This window comes from Apium graveolens, chromosome 9 (genome assembly GCF_009905375.1).
Source record: "Apium graveolens cultivar Ventura chromosome 9, ASM990537v1, whole genome shotgun sequence".
Lineage (NCBI taxonomy): Eukaryota > Viridiplantae > Streptophyta > Magnoliopsida > Apiales > Apiaceae > Apium > Apium graveolens.
The window spans coordinates 156,694,071-156,715,222 of NC_133655.1; positions in this window are offsets into that span (position 1 = coordinate 156,694,071).

Below are 21,152 nucleotides of genomic sequence, written 5' to 3' on the forward strand. Positions count from 1 at the left end.
GTAGTAAATGTGGTAATTGCGAACCAAGAGAAGATTCCTGTGAATCAATTCTATCCGAAGTGTGAGATTGATATTTCGGGGTATAAGTTTTCAGCCGACTTGATACTCTTCAAGTTAGGAGATTTCGATATAATTTTAGGTATGGATTGGTTAGGGAAGAATAATGCCCAGATTAATTGTAAGTCCAAGAAAGTGTATTTAAAGACGAAGAGTGGAGAGAAAGTAGTATTTAAGGGACGAAGGGAAGAGCAACTGTTTCTTACAATCGTTCAGGCTAAGAAGTTACTTAGAAAAGATTGTGAGTCATTCGTAGCTTATAAAGTGGATTCAGAAAAGGGCAACCCCAGCATAGAAGATATTCCCGTAGTTAACGAATTCCCAGATGTGTTTCCAGATAAACTACCAAGCCTACCGCCAGATCGACAAATCAAGTTCGAGATCAACCTTGCTTCGGGCACAGAACCAGTTTCGAAGGCCCCATATAGGATGGCACCAGCAGAAATGAAAGAGTTGGTGAGCCAGCTACAACAATTGTTGGACAAAGGAGTGATACGGCCAAGTACGTCGCCTTGGGGAACACATGTTCTGTTTGTAAAGAAGAAAGATGGAAGTATACGGCTATGTATAGATTATCAGGAGTTGAATAAGGTGACGATTAAGAACCGTTACCCGCTACCAAGAATAGATGACCTATTTGATCAGCTGAAAGGAGCAAAGTGCTTTTCAAAGATTGACTTGAGATCAGGATACCATCATTTAAAGATCAAAGAAGAAGATATTCCCAAGACAGCATTCAGGACCAGATACGGACATTATGAATTCTTAGTAATGCCTTTTGGATTGACTAATGCTCCGACAGCATTTATGGACCTGATGAATCGGGTATTTAAAAAGTACTTGGACAAGTTCGTAGTGGTATTCATTGATGACATCCTTATTTATTCAGAGTCAGAAGAAGAACATAAGCAGCATCTATGGATAGCATTGGAGATACTCCAATAAGAGAAGTTGTATGCCAAGTTTTCTAAATGTGAGTTTTGGCTAAAGGAAGTTCAATTTTTGGGACACGTCATTGGAGATGAAGGAGTTAAAGTAGATCCGGTAAAGATTGAGGCGATTATGAGTTGGGAGAGGCCAAAGACACCTACAGAAGTGCGAAGTTTTCTAGGATTGGCAGGGTATTATAGAAGGTTTGTCAAGGATTTTTCGAAAATCGCCACGCCATTGACTAAGTTAACCAGGAAGAATCAGAAGTTCGAATGGAATGCAGAATATGAGGATAGCTTTCAAGAGTTGACAACAGAGATTGGTAACAGCTCCGGTGTTAGTACTACCAGACGGCCAAGGAAACTTTGTGATTTTCAGCAATGCTTCACATAAAGGATTGGGCTGTGTGCTAATGCAACACAATAAGGTGATCGCGTATGCGTCAAGACAGTTAACACCGCATGAATTGAAGTACCCGATGCATGACTTGGAACTAGCCGCCATAGTATTCGCACTTAAGATTTGGAGACATTACCTCTACGGAGAAAAGTGTGAAATCTACACGGATCACAAGAGTTTAAAGTATATTTTTACTTAGAAGGAGCTCAATATGAGGCAAAGAAGATGGTTGGAATTGATTAAGGACTATGATTGCTCGATAAATTATCATCCTGGAAAGGCGAACGTTGTAGCGGATGCTTTGAGTAGGAAGGAAAGATTGAATATGATAGCAACACCAAAAGAATTGTCTGAAGAGATTAAGAAATTTGGATTGGAACTTTGTGATTGTGGAATAATTGAAGAAGTTTGTCGTGCAATGACTTTTCAGCCAACACTAATGGAAAAGATAAGGAAATGTCAGGAAGAAGTAATGGAGAAAAAGAAGAATAAGCTAACTGGAGAAGAGATTGGTACTCAAAGGGATGAGCAAGGTATACTAAGGTTTTCCTCAAGAATTTGGATTCCTCATGTACCTGAATTGAAGAATGAGATTCTGCAAGAAGCCCACAATTCAAGATTTTCAATCCATCCAGGAAGCTCCAAGATGTATCGGGACTTAAAGCAGAACTTTTGGTGGCCAAATATGAAGCGAGAGGTGGCAGAATGGGTTGCAAAGTGTTATACTTGTCAGAAAGTGAAGGCAGAACATCAACGACCAAGCGGATTAATTCAGCCCTTAAAGATTCCAGAATGGAAATGGGAAAATATTGCTATGGACTTTATAGTGGGACTACCGTGAACGAAATCCGGACATGACGCTATATGGGTTATAGTTGATCGCCTTACGAAGTCGGCGCATTTCTTTCCAATTAATGAGAAGTCGTTATTGGACAGGTTGGTTCATCTGTATGTGCGTGAAATCATACTAAGGCATGGAGTACCCGTATCGATAGTTTCAAACAGAGATCCCTGATTTAACTCGAGATTCTGGAAGCAATTTCAAGAGAGTCTTAGCACGAAGTTGAACATGAGTACGGCGTATCACCCGTAGACTGATGGTCAGAGCGAAAGGACAATTCAAAAAAAATCGAAGACATGTTGCACAGTTGTGCAATCAATTTTGCAGGAAGTTGGGATGACCACTTGCCATTAGTAAAATTCTCCTATAATAACAACTATCACTCTAGTATTGGCATGCCACCATACAGAGCTTTGTACGGACGAAAATGTAGATCACCGACAAGTTGAGATGAAGTAGGAGAAGGAAAGATTCTAGGCTCGGAATTGGTACAACAGTTGTATGAGACAGTCAAGTTAATTCAGAAAAGGTTGCTTGCTGCTCAAGATAGACAGAGAAAGTATGCGGATCCAGCGCGTAAGGATGTTAGATTCCAAGTAGGCGAAGCCGTTTTGCTGAAGGTGTCACCAAGGAAAGGGTTGTCTAGATTTGGCAAGAAAGGGAAGTTAGCACCTAGATATATAGGTCCTTTTGAAATTTTGAGTCAAGTGGGGAAGGTAGCCTACGAGTTAGCCTTACCACCTCAGTATCAGCATGTGTATAATATGTTCCATGTGTCATTGCTTAAGAAGTACAATCCTGATGCCAACCACGTGATAGAATATGAACCTGTAGAAATTCAGGCATACCTGTCATTTATGGAGCAACCTGTCAAATTACTCGACTGGCAAGTAAAGAGTCTTAGGAATAAGTCGGTAAAGTTAGTGAAAGTACTTTGGAGGAACCCCAAGGTTGAAGAATCAACTTGGGAGTTAGAGTCTGATGTGTGTTCCCGGTATCCTCATATGTTCTCTTAGATTCTAGGGACAGAATCCCTTAAGGCGGAGAGTATGTTACGACCTACATTTTGTGTAATATTATTTGTGAACTTGGTATAATATTAGAGCCGGATGTAAATATACTTAATGACTGTACGTTTGTGTGAATGAAAATTCTGTATTATAAATTTGCTTTATGTAGAATATGATTTTTCAAAGCAAGAGTTTATTTATTTCCCTTATTTTTAATTTATAAGGAATATTCTAAACCTTGGAAAAAAATTTCTTTTAAAATTTATTTCGTTCACAAATTTCAAAAATGATTTTATAAAATTTCTAAAAATCCAAGTTATTTTATGATATAAATTTTATAATTTTTGAACTTGTATTTTATTTTATAAAAATAAATCTTTAAAAATGTTATTTGTTATAATTAGCAAAGTACATGGAAGCCCTTGCATGCAAATCACTCTCCCATTCTATCAAAGGGCAAAGGAGACCTTTCCAACCCCACTAATTCATTTGTTGTTAACCAAATTACTACATTAACCTTGCATGCAAAATGGCCTAACTTTAGCTAGAGGTCATTCTTGTACATTCTCATTTCCACTCATTTTCTTTGTCAAACAAAAGCATAAAACCAGAAACAAAGTGGGAGAAGTCATTTCATTCACTCCACACTCCACACACCTCATTTTTCTCTCCTCCCCTCCCTCCCTTTTGCTCTCGGCCGAAGCCCCCATTCTCCTACTCCCTTCCATTTTTCATTCCATTTCTCATCTTCCCTAGTGTAAATCTTCCACCTACATTTATTTTATATACTTCCCAAGAGATTTGTGATTTGGGAGATGAAGTTTCATGGTTGCATGTGTAGCTTTTGTGTGATCTCCAAAGATAAACTCTTGATTCTTGTGAATCCAAGAGCTCTCTATGAGATATATTTTATATATGTGTTAACTAAGTGTTTTATGGAGAAACCATGCTTTAAAAACCTTTGAATGCTACTGAAATTTCATTATATAATCATGTTTAGCCATGCATGCTAGTTTTAAGATGTTAAAATGATGATCAACCATGTTGTGCATGCTACTCTTTTAGAAATCATGTTTTTATGTTTAAAAATCCATAAATTCGAAATATTTGTACTTGAGATAGATTGTTTCCATGATATATTTCTTATTAATAGATAAGAGAAGATATATTTCATGATTATCAAGGAAGAGTAATAGGTATAAGTCAAATTTGCAAGAATTTAAACTCTATGTTTTAGCCGAAATCTTGTTAAGTGTTTTCCATGAGTTGCATGTTATATTTTTATTTGCATGTTGGTGTTCTTGGGCATGGATGATCTCCTCTCCTGTTGAGGCACTATTTTAGGATGTTGATGCACTAGGTTTGCTTTAGTAGAGGTTGGATGCTTAGTTAATAAGTGGGAGTCAAGGTGGAATGGGGATTAGTTAGTGTTTGCATTTTTCCAGATTTGATGCACTAGTTTATGGGGAAGTTTTGAATGAGCATTTGTTGTGCACTTTGAGTACCAAGCCACCAGAAGCTAGCACTAGGAGTATATAAAAGGTTTTAGGTGTTTTTTGAAGGTTTTTAAGTCGTTTGGTTAGGTGCACGAGTGAAATCACAAAATCTGTCCAGCAGGGGACAGTTTTGTTGTAACTTAGAAATAGGAAGTTTTGACCATGTCATGGGTAGGCCCTCATTAGGCTCTCTTGAGCCTTAGTTATAGGGAGTGTCAGGGGAGTTTTCACAGCCATACTTGATAGGATTTGAGTTAGAATCATGTGTCACAAGTTAGTTCAAGTCAGGGCATTTTCTGCCCAGAAAAATAGGGTAACCATGGACTTTAAACTTAGGCCCAAGGAGGCCCAAGCTAGGCCCTTGAGCCACATCAAGTTTGAGAGATGCCTTATGATCAGAAGACTCTAGTGTAGAATTTTTGGAGGTAAACTTGTAGTGTAAGAGTGTCTAATGCACTTAAGAAACCATATATGTCATTCTGAAATTTACCTTAGTAAGCACCTTCACTTACCACATAGTTTTAGAGCACTTATGAGTGAGACCTAGGTTGACCACTATAGTTGCAAGATAGCATAAAGCCAGTAGAGTGAAAGGCCCAAGTGAGGGTCAATAGGTTTTGGATAGTTTAGTAAAGGCACATCGAGTTAGGAGACCAAAGTTGAAGACTTTGTCTAGTTTAGCAATCAAGTGACTTAGTTGGGGATCGAGATCATCCAAGCCTAGTGTTGCATTATGGTGTGTGTGATATTATTTGGTATTAAAATATGATATGTGAGTATATGTGGCTATGTGTACTATTGTATTTATAAGGTGATTATAAATTGCGTGCATATAGGCCTAAGTGCCATTTATGTTTAATTTCGGGTTGTAAATAGGTTGCGTTGGTGAGAGTATATTATAATGAGGTTATTATTAATTATGTAGGATCTCGAGACGAGGGTAAACTTTCCATAAAGGTCAAGTAAAGCTTCCAGTTGCTCCTACCTGCCAGACCAGTCCAGCCTTTCTCAAGGCAAGTGATTCAACCTACCTTCTAGTTTACACTGCGAGTATTCTGATTTATCTTGTCATACCTGGACCAAGTGATTCTCAAAACTATCTTCGTTTTATATATAAATGCCATGAACCCTCAAGTACTTATTGCAAGTAGATCAAAAATCATACCATGCTAGTATACTAAAGTAATCGGGATGCCATGATAAAATAGAGAATTGTTATAATACCCGATTGATCCTTTTGATTAACATGCTATTGATTACTGAGAAATCTTGATTTTACACCCTGATGCTTGATTTAACTCTTGTAAGAACCCCGATAGAAACTTTATCTTGATACCTAAAATCTAGATATTCTTTAAAGTCGTTCACGATTGTTTGATAACCCTATCCTTATCCTAAAGCTTGACATCATTATATACCTTAAGCTAATGATCACTTTCTTTATACCTTAATACCTCTAGTATACTTGTAACCAGTGATGCTTATCTTCTTAATGTTCTAATACCTATACCTTATCTAAAACCATTGCTTTAAGCCTAGTTTGGCATTACTCCTTCCTATTATCCAAAAACCCTACTAAATCTCCTTGTCAAAATCCTTATAAATAGAAACTATTCAAGTACCCCGATAGAATAAAGTCTAGTGAATCATGGCACTTGTTGAGCATTTGGCTCACTCCTTGCTTTAACCCTGATATTACAGCTAGCAGCTATGGTTAGATTCAAGCAGACAGCACGTAAGACTTGTGATGCCGATGCGTATATCCGAGCTCAGGTAGAATAAGAGATAGTTTTGTGTGAGGACTCGATATTAAAACCAGTTGTAATAGATGGTAGTGTTGGGCTGTTCCAAAGCCTAAACTGTAAGATCTTGGATTCGATATATTTATTTTCTTTTAAATATTGTAATAGTTATATATTTTGTATTGTTAAGTTGGGGGTGTGACACCCTTGCTTTCTTCTTTTATCACACAACAATAGATAGACAAGATGAACAAGATCAAGCTCCCAATTCGCGAGCGAATAGGAAACGTTCCGCAGTTTCCAGTAGACGTTGATGCCGGTGTAGCTGAGGTAGGAACTACCAATAGGCTAGGCTTTCAACTTTTGATGTACTAGACTTATGTATATTTATGAATTGTAATAATGGCAAAGAATATGTAAATTTATTCAGAAACCCTTTTGAGGTGTAATGACTTATAATTGTGGAATAAAATGACTTGTGTTATTTTGGTATTCATCTCTGAGACTATAACTTCTGGTGTGTGTGTTTATTGTGGGGTCACAGTACGTAGTAGTTGGTTGTTTATTAATATTGGGTGTTATTAAGGGAAATGGAACTCGTGACAACCCGGATCCCCGACCCCAGATTTGGGGGTGTTACAACCTAGATCAAACTTAATTACTGATAAGAGTGAACAGGTTCACAAAAAACCAGTAAATATTGGTTTAATGACTCAGAAACAGCTTCAGCAAAATCTGAAGGATTTATACATGAAAGACAAGAATAAAAGGCCTAGGAAAAATAGAAATGGCAAGGTAGGTGTTAATAAGAATGGTAATTATGTAACTCCTCCTAATGCACTTAGGATGGCTTGTTTGAAACGTGGTAGTACTAATCATCTTGCTAATTCTTGCAGGAAGAATAAAGAGATAAATATTGTTCCTCCCAAATCAGAATTTAGGAACAGTTAGATATAAACCACAGAGTCCTTATTTTCATTGTGGTAGTGTTTGGCACTCTATTTATATATGTAAAGAGTATCACAGTTTGTATTATGATTATTATAAACTGAAACCCTCTTTAAATAAAGCAAAATCTATTTCTGCATATGTAAATACTGATAGTAAGGATGTTAACATAAACTCTGATAAAAAGTCTTATCCTGCATATGTTAACAAACTTAAAAAGGCCAAATGATCCAAGCAAGTCTGGGTCCTTATAAACACTAACTGTATTCAAATACTGATTGTAGGGTAACAAGAGGAATACTCTAGTCTTGGACAATGGATGCTCAGGACACATGACAGGTTATAAATCCCTGCTATCAGAATTTGAGGAGAAATCTGGCCAAGTGTTTCTTATGGAGATGGATACTTAGTAAAAATCATGGGATATGGAAAAAATCAAAGTTGAAAATGTCATCATTGAAAATGTAGCTCTGGTTGCAGGACTCAAGCATAATCTGATCAGTGTGGGTCAAATCTGTGACAGAGGTTACCATGTGAATTTCTATGAGGAGCACTGTGAAATTGTCAATAAGACTGATGGCAAGATTGTAATGACTGCTGTAAGACATGGTAGTTTATATGAAGCCAGGGTCTCTACAAATACTGATGAATCAGAAGTTTGTCTACTTAGTAGAGCATCTATGGAAGACAGCCGGAACTGGCATAAAGACTTTCTCACCTCAATTTCAACAATATCAATGAACTTATGAGGAAAGATCTTGTGAGAGTATTGCCCAATACAATGTTTACTCCTGATGACTTATGTGACTCATGCCATAAAGCCAATCAAAGAAAAACATCTTTCAAGAGTAAAACTGAATCCGTCATTATTGAACCATATCATCTACTTCATATTCATCTCTTTGGTCCAGTAATTATTATGTCAATTGCGAAAAAGAGGTATGCACTCGTAATTGTTAATAAATATACAAGATACATATGGGTGTATTTTCTGCACACCAAGGATGAAACCCCATCCATTCTTCTGGATTATGTAAGAGAGTTGGAAAAAGGATCAACATACAAAATAAAGATCATCAGAAGTGATAATGGAACTGAACTCAAGAATAGCTCTATGGAAGAGTTCTGCAAACTCAAGGGGATAAAACAAGAGTTTTCTGCTCCTGAAACTCCACAACAAAATGGAGTTGTTGAAAGAAAGAATATAACTCTCATAGAAGCTGCAAGAACCATGCTAGAGGAAGCAAGATTGCCTACCTACTTCTGGGCTGAGACTGTGCAAACTACTTGCTTTACACAAAATGCAACATTGATCAACATGTATGGAAAAATACCATTTGAGATGGTGAAAGGAAAGAAGCCAAATTTGAAGTACTTTCATATTTTTGGTTGTAAGTGTTTTGTTCTCAAAACTCATCCGGAGCAGCTGACCAAGTTTGATCTAAAAGTTGATGAAGGCTTTTTTGGGGGATATCCATTGTCTACAAAAGCCTTCAGAGTTTATAATTTGAGAACAAGAACAATCATCAAATCCATACATTACAGTAAATCCTAATATCACTCAAAGCTCTGATGATCCACATGACAGTGGAAATTCTTATAACACTAAAGGATATGTTGAGGGGGAGCAACATGATTCAAATCCAGAGACTTCTTCAAGTGATTCAACTCAAGAGACATCAATAGATAGATCATCAGACTCTCATTCCTCAAACTCTGATGAGTCAAATACTGATAATAATGGGAACACTGATTTAGGGGGAGCATCAGGAAATGATAATGGTACTAGTCAAAGAAATAACAGAGAGTTTATGGATCAAAGGGAGGTTCTTCTTCAAGAAGTCAACTTCCATCTGCAAGAAAATGGTCTAAGTCACACACACTTGACTTAATCATTGGAAACCCTGATAGTGGTGTAGGAACCAGAAAAGCCACTCAAAATGAATGTCTTTACCATTCTTTTCTATCTCAAACTCAACCCAAGAAGGTAGAAGAAGCTCTTCAAGATACTGACTGGGTTACAACAATGCAAGAGGAATTTAATCAATTTGAAAGGAACAAAGTCTGGACTCTTGTACCAAGACCAAAGAACAAATCTGTAGTTGGCACAAAGTGGGTGTTCAGAAATAAAACTGACAGTGTGGGAATTGTTACAAGAAACATAGTAAGACTGGTTGTAAAGGGCTATTCATAGCAAGACGATATTGATTATGATGAGACTTTTGCTCCAGCTGCAAGGCTTGAGGCAATAAGAATTTTTCTAGCCTATGTTGCTCACAAGAAGTTTAAAATGTTCCAAATGGATGTAAAGAGTGCATTTCTAAATAGAGAACTTGAAGAGGAAGTTTATGTTAAACAACCTCAAGGGTTCATTGATCCAAAGTACCCAGATCATGTCTACTTAGTGGATAAAGCACTCTATGGATTGAAGCAAGCTCCAAGGGCATGGTATGAAAACTTGCTCTGTTTCTGTTAGAAAGTGGTTTGACAAAAGGTACAATTGACAAAACTCTCTTTTATAAATACCATGGCAAGGACTTGTTATTAGTACAGATATATGTTGATGATATCATTTTTGAATCTACTAATGAGAAACTCTGTGAGAGATTTACAAAGCTAATGTAGTCTAGGTATCAAATGAGTATGATGGGAGAATTGAGTTATTTTCTGGGGTTACAAGTAAAATAGAATGATGAAAGGATCTTTATAAATCAATCCAAATATACCAGGAATCTGCTCAAAAGATTTGGAATGCAAGACTGCTCAACTGCATCAACTCCCATGGCCACTGCAACCAAGTTTGTCACACCCCAACTTAAACAGCAGATTAAATATAGCTATTACAATATTTTAAAAGAAATAACATAACCAATTCCAAGATCTTACAGTTTAGGGTTTGGAACAGCCCAACACTACCAACTATCACATCTGATTTTAACTACCGAGTCCTCACACAAACTACTATCACTTATTCTACCTGAGCTCGAACATAAACATCAGCATCACAGGTCTTACGGGCAGTCTGCTTGAATCTAACCATAGCTGCTAGCTGTATTATCAGGGTAAAGCAAGGAGTGAGCCAAATGCTCAACAAGTGCTAAACAATATGATACAAAACATAAATCGAGATATACATTAAAGAATGACAATGGAAAGACATAACCACTGATAATGAGGGATAAAACTTTGGGTGATGGCATCATTTTGTTTGTATCAAAACAATTACAAAATCATAATGTTTAATCAAAATCATTTTATGACGCTACGGATTACAGCCGGTGATCAGCCGCGAAGTAATCCTGAACCTCGCTGGGTTCTAAAACATTAATGGGAATCCCTAGGCAACTTTTAAGCCTAAAATAAGTGTGGAAAAGACTCGCGTCTCAGTCCAGATCCACTATTCAAAGAAAACATTTATCCCCCTTTGGGACTGAAAACCCACATTTTATTTATTTCAAAAACTTATGCCGAATTATAACAAAATCTCTTTTTATAGTAAACATCTTTATCAAGGGATTATAGATCAACTCGAAACACGGGGAAATGGTACTAACTCTCAGAGCCATAAATCACAAAACTATACTCTATTAGGGTAACTGAATGGTTTTCATATTTCAAAGTTTGGACAAGGAAATTTAGTGAGGCTATTGGACATCATGAAGGGAAATGGCGAATTGGGCTTAAAGCAAAGGTTTCTCATCAAGGTTCAAGTGATGGATCATCAAGGAGGTAAGCTTCATGAATACTAAGGGTGTTAAGGTATGAAGAAATGATTTTTAGGTCAGGATATATCAGAATTGTCAAGTTTTAGGATAAGAAAGAGGGGTATCAATCAATGAGGAATCACTTTGATAAGTATCTGACTTTCAGGGTTCAAGATAAGGTTCTATAGGGGTTCAAGTATCAGGATGAGATATCAATACTTAGGAATCATCAGCATGTTAATTAAGAGAATCAACCAAGAGTTATAACTGCCCTTTTCTTTTATCATGGCATTCGAATTACTTTAATATACTATCATGATAAGACTACTTTGCAATACGTACTCGAGGGTTCATGGCATCTTTATATAATTCAAAGATAAACATACGATACGCTTGATTTAATATATCAAATGACAAAGGATAGTTGCAGCAATGTATGAACTATTAGCAGTAAATACGAAGGACAAGTTGAATCACTTGCCTTGAGAAAGGCTGGTCTGGTCTGACTGGTAGGAGCAACTGGAGCTTCACTCGACCTTTATGGTAATTTTTCCCTCGTCTTGAGATCCTACATAAATAATAATAATCTTCATTATAATATACTCTCACCAACTAAACCTATTTACAACCCGAAATTAAACACGGATGACACTTAGGCCTATATGCACTTAATTTGATATTCACCTTTAAATTACAATTGTACACACATAGCCACATAATCACATATCATATATTAATACCAAATAACACCATATACACCATAATGCAACACTAGGCTTGGATGATCTCGACTCACAACTTAAGTCACTTGGTCGCTAAACTAGACAAAGTCTTCAAATTTTGGCTTCCTAACTCGACGTGCCTTTACTAAACTATCCAAAACCTATTGACCCTCACTTGTGCCTATTTCTCTACTAACCTTGTACTATCTTACAACTAAGGTGGTCAACCTAAATCTCACTTCTAAGTGTTCTAAAACTATGTGATAAGTGAAAGTGCTCATTGGTGCAAATTTCAGAATGACAACTATGGTTTCTTGAGTGCATTAGACACTCTTAAACTACAAGTTTTCCTTCAAACCTTTTACACAAGACTCTCCTGACCTAAGGGCATCTCACAAACTTGATGTGGCTCCAGGGCCTGGCTTGGGCCTTCTTGGGCCTAAGCTAAAAGTCCAAGGTTCCCCTGTTTTTCTGGGCAGAAAATGCCCTGACTTGAATTAACTTGTGACACATGGTTCTAACTCATATCCTATTAACTATGGTTTGAAAAAATTCTCTGACACTCCCTCTAACTAAGGCCCAACAGGGCCTAATGAGGGCTTACCCATGACATGGTCAAATCTCCCTATTTCTAAGTTGCAACAAAACTGTCCCCTGCTGAACAGATTTTGTTATTCTACTTGTGCACCTAACCAAATGACATGCAAACCTCCAACCAACACCTAAAACCTTTTATATACTCCCAATACTAACGTCTGGTGGCTTGGGCCTCAAAGTGCACATCAATGACATGGTCAAAATTCACTCTAAACCTCAGGGTACTAAGCTGATTTTCTGCAGAAACTATAACTCTCTTTTCTCCAAGGTTTTGACTTGACAAACTCAACTACCAACAACCCAATACTCAAACCAAGACTTAAACATGGTGATCTACTGAACTAACTCCCTTATTCTCAAAATAACTTTGGTGGAGATCATCCTTTACCTATGGTACAATTATGGCAAAACAAAAGAAACTACACTTCCCAACTCACAAATTATCAAGTTTTTGAAACAACAAGATATACATTTTTATAAAAGATAACCACGAATTATTACCATGCATCAAGGAGCATTAATAAATATTAACACCTTAATCCTACTGAAATTAAAGCTTACTAACAAAATCTTTCCAAATGATCAAAATCTTATAACATTCCAAGAGAAATTCACATGCGTGCATGTCCTCGAGTTTTGCAAGCCAAACAACATGTTTTCTAAATATGTTTTACCAAGAAATTTACATGCAATCCTAGCATGAGCTATATCTAGATGATAACTTAGCATGCAAGGAGTTTCATCAAATTTTCACCATAAAATTCAAGCCATTATCACATAAACATGCAAAAATTGAACAAAGCCACTAGAATAGTCTTAAGGACCATTCATTCGGCTCCCCTATGGTCATGGCCGAATGAAATGGAAGGAAATGGCCATTTAATCATCAAGAGTTTCCTTCTCAATACTTGGCACTTCTCCATTCTTTGTAGTCCTCTAAAAAAAACAACCCTAAACTCACAAAAATCAAGGCTGTACATTGAGTTTCAACTAAAACCTTTACATGCAACCTTAAAACTTAAACTTTCTACTCAAAACTCTTTGAAATATGAGTGATTATGGTATGGGAAGTAACATTTACTTGTATAGAGGGTGGAAGCTTGGTTGAGGAATGAAGAAAAATGGGGAGGGGGTGGTTTCGGCTAAAAGCCGAGAGTGAAGGAGAGAGGAGGGAGAGAAGAATGAGTGTGGTGGTGAGTGATGTGTGAAATGATCATGTCTTTACTTGTTTTATGGTTTTTGTGTTGACAAATGTGAGTGGAAATAGGAATTGACATGATTACCCTTCCACTTATACTTGGTTCAATTTGCATGCAAAGGTAAAGAAGGTATTTGGCTAGAAAATAAGAGTTAGTGGGGTGGTTATTGATTCTCTAGCCCTTTTGGATTGAATAGAAAGGATTTGCATGCAAGGATAACTATGTAATTTGCTAATTATGACAATTAATACTTATAAAGATTTAATTTTATAAAATAAAACACAAGTTCAAAAATTATAAAATTTATACCATAAAATAGCTTGGATTTTTGGAAATTTTATAAAACTACTTTTGAAATTTGTGAGCAAAATAACTTTTAAAAAGAAATTTATTCAAGGTTTAAAATATTTCTTATAAATCAAAAAATGAAAGAAATAAATAAACTTTTGATTTGAAAAATCATATACCACATATCAAAAATTTAAGACGCATAAATTCTCATTCACACAAGCATACAATAGTTGAATATATTGGTATTCGGGTATATAATTACACCAAATTTACAATTAATATTTCACAGAAATATCGGGTGTAACATCCTCTCCCCCTTAAGGGATTCTGTCCCCAGAATCTAAGAGAACAGATGAGGATACCGGGAACGCATATCAGACTCTAACTCCCAAGTCGATTTTTCGACCTTAGGGTTCCTCCAAAGTACTTAACTTTACTGACTTATTTCTAAGACTCTTCTCTTGCCAGTCGAGTATTTTAACCGGTTGCTCCACAAATGACAGGTCTGCCTGAATTTCTACAGGTTCATATTCTATTATATGGCTAGCGTCAGGATTATACTTCTTAAGCAATGACACATGGAACACATTATGCACATGCTGATACTGAGGTGGTAAGGCCAACTCGTAGGCCACCTTTCCCACTTGACTCAATATTTCAAAAGGACCTATATATCTAGGTGCTAACTTCCCTTTCTTGCCAAATCTCATCAACCCTTTTCTAGGTGACACCTTCAACAAAACAGCTTCGCCAATTTGGAATCGAACATCCTTACGCGCTGGATCCGCATACTTCCTCTGTCTATCTTGAGCAGCAAGCAACCTTTTTTGAATTAACTTGACCGAGTCATGCAACTGTTGTACCAATTCCGAGCCGAGAATCTTTCCTTCTCCTACTTCATCCCAACTTGTTGGTGATCTACATTTTCGCCCGTACAAAGCTTCGTATGGTGGCATGCCGATACTGGAATGATAGCTGTTGTTGTAAGAGAATTCAATCAACGGCAAATGGTCGTCCCAACTTCCTGCAAAATCGATTGCACAACTGCGCAACATGTCTTCAATTGTTTGGATTGTCCTTTCACTCTGGCCATCAGTCTGCGGGTGGTACGCCGTGCTCATATTCAACTTTGTGCCCAGACATTCCTGAAATTGCTTCCAAAATCTTGAGTTAAATCGAGGATCTCTGTCTGAAACTATTGATACAGGTACTCCATGCCTTAGTACGATTTCGCGAACATACAGATGAACCAACTTGTCCAATGATGACTTCTCGTTAATTGGAAGGAAATGCGCTGACTTCATAAGATTATCAATTATAACCCATATTGCGTCATGCCCGGATTTCGTTCGCGGTAATCCTACTATAAAGTCCATAACGATATTTTCCCATTTCCATTCTGGAATCTTCAGGGGCTGAATTAATCCGCTTGGTCGTTGATGTTCTACCTTCACTTTCTGACAAGTATAACACTTCGCAACCCATTCTGCCACGTCTCGCTTCATATTTGGCCACCAAAAGTTCTTCTTTAAGTCTCGATACATCTTGGTACTTCCCGGATGGATTGAAAATTTCGAATTGTGGGCTTCATGTAGGATCTCATTCTTTAATTCAAGTACATGAGGAATCCATATTCTGGAAGAAAACCTTAGTATCCCTTGCTCATCTCTTTGAGTATTAATCTCCTCTCCAGATAACTGATTCTTCTCTTTCTCCATTACTTCTTCTTGACATTTCTTTATCTTTTCCACTAGTGTTGGCTGAAAAGTCATTGCGCGACAAACTTCCTCAACTTTTCCACAATCACAAAGTTCCAGTTCAAATCTCTTGATTTTTTAGATAATTCCTTTGGTGTTGTCATCTTATTCAGTCTCTCTTTCCTACTTAGAGCATCAGCCACAACATTCGCCTTTCCAGGATGGTAATTTATCGAGCAGTCATAGTCCTTGATCAATTCCAGCCATCTCCTCTGCCTCATATTGAGCTCCTTCTGAGTGAAAATGTACTTTAAACTCTTGTGATCCATGTAGATTTCACACTTCTCTCCGTAGAGGTAATGTCTCCAAATCTTAAGTGCAAACACTATGGCGGCTAGTTCCAAGTCATGCATCGGGTACTTTAACTCATGCGGTTTCAACTGTCTTGACGCATATGTGATCACCTTACTGTGTTGCATTAACACACAACCCAATCCCTTATGTGAAGCGTCGCTGAATATTACAAAGTTTCCTTGATCATCCGGTAGCACTAACACCGGAGCTGTTACCAATCTCTATTTCAACTTTTGAAAACTATCCTCACATTCTGCACTCCATTCAAACTTTTGATTCTTTCTGGTTAACTTGGTCAATGGCGTGGCGATTTTCGAAAAATTCTTGACGAACCTTCTATAGTATCCTGCCAACCCTAGAAAACTTCGCACTTCCGTAGGAGTCTTTGGCCTCTCCCAACTCATAACTGCCTCAATCTTTGCCGGATCCACTTTAACTCCTTCATTTCCAATGACATGCCCCAAAAATTAAACTTCCTTTAACCAAAACTCACATTTGGTAAACTTGACATACAACTTCTCTTGACGAAGTATTTCCAATGCTATCCAGATGTGTTGTTTATGCTCTTCTTCCGACTTAGAATAAATAAGAATGTCATCAATGAACACCACGACAAACTTGTCCAAATACTTCTTAAATACTCGATTCATCAAATCCATAAATGCGGTCGGGGCGTTGGTCAGTCCAAACGGCATTACTAAGAATTCATAATGCCCATATCTGGTCCTGAATGCGGTCTTGGGAATATCTTCTTCTTTGATCTTTAATTAATGGTATCCCGATCTCAAGTCGATCTTTGAAAAGCACTTTGCTCCTTTCAGCTGATCAAAAAGGTCATCTATTCTTGGTAGCGGGTAGCGGTTCTTGATCGTTACCTTATTCAACTCCCGATAATCTATGCATAGCCGCATACTCCCATCTTTCTTCTTGACAAACAGAACAGGTGCTCCCCATGGCGACGTACTTGGCCGTATCACTCTTTTATCTAACAATTCTTGTAGCTGGCTCGCCAACTCTTTCATTTTTGCTGGTGTCATCCTATATGGGGCCTTTGAAACTGGTTCCGTGCCTGGAGCAAGGTTGATCTCGAACTCGATTTGTCGATCTGGTGGTAAGCCTGGTAGTTCATCGGGAAACACATCTGGGAACTCGTTAACTATAGGGATATATTCTATGTTGGGGTTGCCCTTTTCTGAATCCACTACATAAGCTAGGAACGACTCACAACCTTTTCTAAGTAGCTTCTTAGCCTGAACAATTGTAAGAAATAGTTGTTCTTGCCTCTGCCCCTTAAATACTACCTTCTCTCCACTCTTCGCCTTTAATTACACTTTCTTGGTCTTACAATTAATCTAAGCGTTATTTTCTCCTAACCAATCCATGCATAAAATTATATCAAACTCTCCCAACTTGAAGAGTATCAAGTCGGCTGAGAACTTATACCCCGAAATATCAATCTCACACTTCGGACAGAATTGATTCACAGGAATCTTCTCTTGGTTCGCAATTACCAGATTTACTACCTCACTCATAATCATTTTATCACATTGAAGCTTATCAACAAAACATTCTGATATGAAAGATCTTGTTGCTCCCGAATCAATCAATACTTTAGCTTTGACATTATTGAGTAAAAGTGTACCTGCTATCACCTCATAATTCTGAACAGCATCCTTCATCTTCAAATCAAATGTCCTTGTTGTTGCTTGCGGGGTTGGTGTAGGTGGTGGAGGTAATGCCAATACCTCGGCTGGCACGCTCGCACTGGTACTTGCCATGTTCATTAAAGCTTTGACTGGTCCGGTTGCCTTGCACTCCCTAGCTATATGTCCAGTATTCCCACACTTGTATCACGTAACTCCTGGCTTCGGCATCTTGCACTCATTCGCCAAATGTCCCTTCTGATTGCACCTATAGCATGTCATGCTCAACTTATTACACACTCCGGGGTGCCTTCTTCCACAGTGCTTGCATTTGGGTCTCTGGAATCTATTTTCTCCAACTTGTCCTTGGCTTGCCTGGATGTTCCCCTTTGATTCTTGCCTTTTTCCCAAATTTCCCTTCTTTTGAAAATTTCCGCCCTTCTGGAATCCGATCCTCTTTACATTCCGATCTTGTGAACTTCCCGCTTCGGACTTTTCTCCATAAAATGGAACCTTCCTCTTCTTGTTATCCCTTTCCTTCCTTGACAACATCCCATTATTTTCAATCAGAGCAGCTTTCTGTACTACTCCCGCATAAGTATCAAGCTCAAACATAGCCACTCTATCTCTGATCCAAGGCTCCAAGCCTTGCTGAAATCTCTTCGCTTTTTCCTCCTCTTTGTCACAAACCTTGACAACTCTGTGAACTTCTTCTCATACTCCAATACAGTCATGTTCCCTTGCTTCAGCTCCAAAAATTTGAGCTCCATCTGATTCTGCATGTACTTAGGGTAATACTTATCCAGAAATAACTTCTTAAATCTCTCCCAAGAAACCTGCTGAGTGACTTCCATAGCTTTTATTGATTCCCACCAATAGATGACTTCACCCTTCAAGAAGTAAGTAGCATACGGCGTCTTCTGATCGTCTCCTAACTGTACCAACTCAAAAGCCCTTTCCATCTCCTTGATCCATGTGTTAGCTATTACCGGATCAGTGGTATCATGAAATGCAGGTGGTTTCACATTCTGAAAAGCCTTGAAAGTGACAATTTGTCTAGGTGGTACTGGTGGTTCAGGTGGTTGGTGTGGTTCACGGTTATCTTGGTTTTCAATTCGTTGTTGAAGAGTTAGTTGTTGTTGAGCTATAACATTGGTTTGCTGTTGCAAAGTTTCCAGTAGTCGAAGAATATTTGGGTCTGTGGTGGATGTGGTTGTTGGGTTCTTCTTTTTGGGAGGCATGATCCCGAAATAAGAGTTATGTTAAAACAGATATGAACAATTCGAGGGTATCGCATGGCATTCTTATCTACATATGAGGTCAAGTTTTAAATTAAGCAGATATGGTGATGCATATAAAAACGTAAAATAACAGTTGAGAGAAAATGGAACAATAGAACATAATTATTGAAATTTTAAAGGTCACAATACATAGGATTAGGACAAAGTCTGATTCTAGGAATAACAGGCTTATTTAAAGGAAACAACGGAAATAACTGAGGATTCCACAGAGTCTGATAGTACAACAACATGAAAGGTAAATAGAAAGAACTAAGGCTCCACTCCATCTGAACGGGGCTTGGTAGTCTTTTCCTTCGAAGCATCTTCACAATGCTCTGGAGCTCATCCGCCACCATCTGAATGACATACTGGCTGGTACGGTCCCGGTGCGCTGACATCTCCTCAAGCTTAGTGTTAACGTACTGAACCAAGGTCTCAAGTCTCGCAGTCATCTGCTCCTTGGGCTTCCCTTCGTAGTTTCGGCTGTCCGGATACACGTTCTTCAGTCGGTCTATTAGTCGGTCGTACTTGCCCTAAAGCATGTCGAACTTGCGCCTCAACTCAGCATACACAGTGAAAGCAATAGTGTCGTCAGGCCCAGAGGATGACGAGGAATGCACCCTTTGCTGACAACCAATAAGAGAAGTACTAATAATAAATTTACTTAACCTACTCTCTCGCATAATATCTATAACCTACACACATATCCTAGAACCAATTTGGGTGGTCCAGGGACTCTAAACCGTAGCTCTGATACCAAAACTTGTCACACCCCAACTTAAACAGCAGATTAAATATAGCTATTACAACATTTTAAAAGAAATAACATAACCAATTCCAAGATCTTACAGTTTAGGGTTTGGAACAGCCCAACACTACCAACTATTACATCTGATTTTAAATACCGAGTCCTCACACAAACTACTATCACTTATTCTACCTGAGCTCGAACATAAGCATCAGCATCACAGGTCTTACGGGAAGTCTGCTTGAATCTAACCATAGCTGCTAGCTGTATTATCAGGGTAAAGCAAGGAGTGAACCAAATGCTCAACAAGTGCTAAACAATATGATACAAAACATAAATCGAGATATACATTAAAGAATGACAATGGAAAGACATAACCACTGATAATGAGGGATAAAACTTTGGGTGATGGCATCATCTTGTTTGTATCAAAACAATTTCAAAATCATACCGTTTAATCAAAATCATTTTATGATGCTACGGATTACAGCCGGTGATCAGCCGCGAAGTAATCCCGAACCTCGCTGGGTTCTAAAACATTAATGGGAATCCCTAGGCAACTTTTAAGCCTAAAATAAGTGTGGAAAAGACTCGTGTCTCAGTCCAGATCCACTATTCAAAGAAAACATTTATCCCCCTTTGGGACTGAAAACCCACATTTTATTTATTTCAAAAACTGATGCCGAATTATAACAAAATCTCTTTTTACAGTAAACATCTTTATCAAGGGATTATAGATCAACTCGAAACACGGGGAAATCGTACTAACTCTCAGAGCCATAAATCACAAAACTATACTCTATTAGGGTAACTGAATGGTTTTCATATTTCACAGTTTGGACAAGGGAATTTAGTGAGGCTATTGGATATCATGAAGGGAAATGCCGAATTGGGCTTAAAGCAAAGGTTTCTCATCAAGGTTCAAGTGCTGGATCATCAAGGAGGTAAGCTTCATGAATACTATGGGTGTTAAGGTATGAAGAAATGATTTTTAACTCAGGATATATCAGAATTGTCAAGCTTTAGGATAAGAAAGAGGGGTATCAATCAATGAGGAATCACTTTGATAAGTATCTGACTTTCAGGGTTTAAGGTAAGGTTCTATAGGGGTTCAAGTATCAGGATGAGATATCAATACTTAGGAATCATCAGCATGTTAATCAAGAGAATCAACCAAGAGTTATAACTGCCCTTTTCTTTTATCATAGCATTCGAATTACTTTAATATACTATCATGATAAGACTACTTTGCAATACGTACTCGAGGGTTCATGGAATCTTTATATAATTCAAAGATAAACATACGATACGCTTGATTTAATATATCAAATGACACAGGATAGTTGTAGCAATGTATGAACTATTAGCAGTAAATACGAAAGACAAGTTGAATCACTTGCCTTGAGAAAGGCTGGTCTGGTCTGACTGGTAGGAGCAACTGGAGCTTCACTCGACCTTTATGGCAAGTTTTCCCTCGTCTCGAGATCCTACATA